The sequence below is a fragment of the Neocloeon triangulifer genome, unplaced genomic scaffold, assembly GCF_031216515.1.
Source record: "Neocloeon triangulifer isolate White Clay Creek 2 clone unplaced genomic scaffold, ASM3121651v1 ptg000014l, whole genome shotgun sequence".
Lineage (NCBI taxonomy): Eukaryota > Metazoa > Arthropoda > Insecta > Ephemeroptera > Baetidae > Neocloeon > Neocloeon triangulifer.
The window spans coordinates 3,018,328-3,022,884 of record NW_026775556.1 but is presented as its reverse complement, the minus strand read 5'-3'; positions in this window follow the sequence as shown (position 1 = coordinate 3,022,884).

The window sequence follows — 4,557 nt, the reverse complement described above, 5'->3', positions numbered from 1 at the left end:
TTTTGAAATCTGAAAATATTCTTACCCTGAAAATTGTTAAAAAATTATTTTTTTTCATAAAATATTTACCCACAAGCGCCCTTTGTGATTCCCTAGATCAGTCTCACTGATTGCGAGAATTCAAGCTTATATTATCGGATTTATATCAACAATTGCGTTCCAAATGTTTTATTCGTCTGAATATAAGTGAAGCACCAATTAAGTTGAATTTCATATATTTGCCCATCTTTGTACTTGCAACGTGTTGAATGTGAATTTTTACTTTAGAAATACCTTCTACAGTAGCTTAGCTTTATTCTGCCAAGTCTACAAATCGCTGGCTGATCAAGAAATAAATTTTCTAAAATTTTGAAATCTGAAAAAATTCTTTCCCTGAAAATGGGTAAAAAATATATTTTTGTCAAAAAATATTTAACCCCAAGCGCCCTTTGTGATTCCCTAGATCAGTCTCACTGATTGCGATAATTCAAGCTTATATTATCGGATTTATATCAACAATTGCGTTTCAAATGTTATATTCGTCTGAATATAAGTGAAGCACCAATTAAGTTGAATTTCATATATTTGCCCATCTTTGTACTTGCAACGTGTTGAATGTGAATTTTTACTTTTGAAATACTTTCTACAGTAGCTTAGCTTTATTCTGCCAAGTCTACAAATCGCTGGCTGATCAAGAAATAAATTTTCTAAAATTTTGAAATCTGAAAATATTCTTACCCTGAAAATTGGTAAAAAATTAATTTTTTTCAATTAATATTTAACCACTTGTGACCTTTGTGATTCCCTAGATCAGTCTCACTGATTGCGACAATTCAAGCTTATATTATCGGATTTATATCAACAATTGCGTTCCGAATGTTATATTCGTCTGAATATAAGTGAAGCACCAATTAAGATGAATTTCATATATTTGCCCATCTTTGTACTTGCAACGTGTTGAATGTGAATTTTTACTTTTGAAATACTTTCTACTGTAGCTTAGCTTTATTCTGCCAAGTCTACAAATTGCTGGCTGATCAAGAAATTCATTTTCTAAAATTTTGAAATCTGAAAATATTCTTACCCTGAAAATTGGTAAAAAATTTATTTTTTTCAAAAAAAATTTAACCAGAAGTGCCCTTTGCGATTCCCTAGATTAGTCTCACTGTTTGCGATAATTCAACCTTATATAATCGGTTTTATATCAACAATTGCGTTCCGAATGTTATATTCGTCTGAATATAGGTGAGACACCAATTAAGTTGAATTTCATATATTTGCCCATCTTTGTACTTGAAACGTGTTGAATTTGTATTTTAACTTTAGAAATACTTTCTACAGTAGCTTAGCTTTATTCTGCCAAGTCTACAAATCGCTGGCTGATCAAGAAATAAATTTTCTAAAATTTTGAAATCTGAAAATATTCTTACCCTGAAAATTGGTAAAAAATTTATTTTTTTCAAAAAATATTTAACCAGAAGCGCCCTTTGCGATTCTCTAGATCAGTCTCACTGATTGCGATAATTCAAGCTTATATTATCGGATTTATATCAACAATTGCGTTCCAAATGTTATTTTCGTCTGAATATAAGTGATGCACCAATTAAGTTGAATTTCATATATTTGCCCATCTTTGTACTTGCAACGTGTTGAATGTGAATTTTTACTTTAGAAATACTTTCTACAGTAGCTTAGCTTTATTCTGCCAAGTCTACAAATCGCTGGCTGATCAAGAAATAAATTTTCTAAAATTTTGAAATCTGAAAATATTCTTACCCTGAAAATTGGTAAAAAATTTATTTTTTTCAAAAAAAATTTAACCAGAAGCGCCCTTTGCGATTCCCTAGATTAGTCTCACTGTTTGCGATAATTCAAGATTATATTCTCGGATTTATATCAACAATTGCGTTCCAAATGTTATATTCGTCTGAATATAAGTGAAGCACCAATTAAGTTGAATTTCATATATTTGCCCATCTTTGTACTTGCAACGTGTTGAATGTGAATTTTTACTTTAGAAATACCTTCTACAGTAGCTTAGCTTTATTCTGCCAAGTCTACAAATCGCTGGCTGATCAAGAAATAAATTTTCTAAAATTTTGAAATCTGAAAAAATTCTTTCCCTGAAAATGGGTAAAAAATATATTTTTGTCAAAAAATATTTAACCCCAAGCGCCCTTTGTGATTCCCTAGATCAGTCTTACTGATTGCGATAATTCAAGCTTATATTATCGGATTTATATCAACAATTGCGTTTCAAATGTTATATTCGTCTGAATATAAGTGAAGCACCAATTAAGTTGAATTTCATATATTTGCCCATCTTTGTACTTGCAACGTGTTGAATGTGAATTTTTACTTTTGAAATACTTTCTACAGTAGCTTAGCTTTATTCTGCCAAGTCTACAAATCGCTGGCTGATCAAGAAATAAATTTTCTAAAATTTTGAAATCTGAAAATATTCTTACCCTGAAAATTGGTAAAAAATTAATTTTTTTCAATTAATATTTAACCACTTGTGACCTTTGTGATTCCCTAGATCAGTCTCACTGATTGCGACAATTCAAGCTTATATTATCGGATTTATATCAACAATTGCGTTCCGAATGTTATATTCGTCTGAATATAAGTGAAGCACCAATTAAGTTGAATTTCATATATTTGCCCATCTTTGTACTTGCAACGTGTTGAATGTGAATTTTTACTTTTGAAATACTTTCTACTGTAGCTTAGCTTTATTCTGCCAAGTCTACAAATTGCTGGCTGATCAAGAAATTCATTTTCTAAAATTTTGAAATCTGAAAATATTCTTACCCTGAAAATTGGTAAAAAATTTATTTTTTTCAAAAAATATTTAACCAGAAGCGCCCTTTTCGATTCCCTAGATTAGTCTCACTGTTTGCGATAATTCAAGCTTATATTATCGGTTTTATATCAAAAATTGCGTTCCGAATGTTTAATTCGTCTGAATATAAGTGAGGCGCTAATTAAGTTGAATTACATATATTTGCCCATCTTTGTACTTGAAACGTGTTGAATGTGAATTTTAACTTTAGACATACTTTCTACAGTAGCTTAGCTTTATTCTGCCACGTCTACAAATTGCTGGCTGATCAAGAAATAAATTTTCTAAAATTTTGAAATCTGAAAATATTCTTACCCTGAAAATATGTAAAAAAATTTATTTTTTTCAATAAATATTTAACCAGAAGCGACCTATTTGATTCCCTAGATCAGTCTCACTGATTGCTATAATTCAAGCTTATATTATCGGATTTATATCAACAATTGCGTTCCGAATGTTTTATTCGTCTGAATATAAGTAAGGCCCTAATTAAGTTGAATTACATATATTTGCCCATCTTTGTACTTGAAACGTGTTGAATGTGAATTTTAACTTTAGACATACTTTCTACAGTAGCTTAGCTTTATTCTGCCACGTCTACAAATTGATGGCTGATCAAGAAATAAATTTTCTAAAATTTTGAAATCTGAAAAAATTCTTTCCCTGAAAATGGGTAAAAAATATATTTTTGTCAAAAAATATTTAACCCCAAGCGCCCTTTGTGATTCCCTAGATCAGTCTCACTGATTGCGATAATTCAAGCTTATATTATCGGATTTATATCAACAATTGCGTTCCAAATGTTATATTCGTCTGAATATAAGTGAAGCACCAATTAAGTTGAATTTCATATATTTGCCCATCTTTGTACTTGCAACGTGTTGAATGTGAATTTTTACTTTTGAAATACTTTCTACAGTAGCTTAGCTTTATTCTGCCAAGTCTACAAATCGCTGGCTGATCAAGAAATAAATTTTCTAAAATTTTGAAATCTGAAAATATTCTTACCCTGAAAATTGGTAAAAAATTAATTTTTTTCAATTAATATTTAACCACTTGTGACCTTTGTGATTCCCTAGATCAGTCTCACTGATTGCGACAATTCAAGCTTATATTATCGGATTTATATCAACAATTGCGTTCCGAATGTTATATTCGTCTGAATATAAGTGAAGCACCAATTAAGTTGAATTTCATATATTTGCCCATCTTTGTACTTGCAACGTGTTGAATGTGAATTTTTACTTTTGAAATACTTTCTACTGTAGCTTAGCTTTATTCTGCCAAGTCTACAAATTGCTGGCTGATCAAGAAATTCATTTTCTACAATTTTGAAATCTGAAAATATTCTTACCCTGAAAATTTGTAAAAAATTTATTTTTTTCAAAAAATATTTAACCAGAAGCGCCCTTTGCGATTCCCTAGATTAGTCTCACTGTTTGCAATAATTCAAGTTTATATTATCGGTTTTATATCAACAATTGCGTTCCGAATGTTACATTCGTCTGAATATAAGTGAGGCGCTAATTAAGTTGAATTACATATATTTGCCCATCTTTGTACTTGAAACATGTTGAATGTGAATTTTAACTTTAGACATACTTTCTACAGTAGCTTAGCTTTATTCTGCCACGTCTACAAATTGCTGGCTGATCAAGAAATAAATTTTCTAAAATTTTGAAATCTGAAAATATTCTTACCCTGAAAATTGGTAAAAAATTATTTTTTTTCAT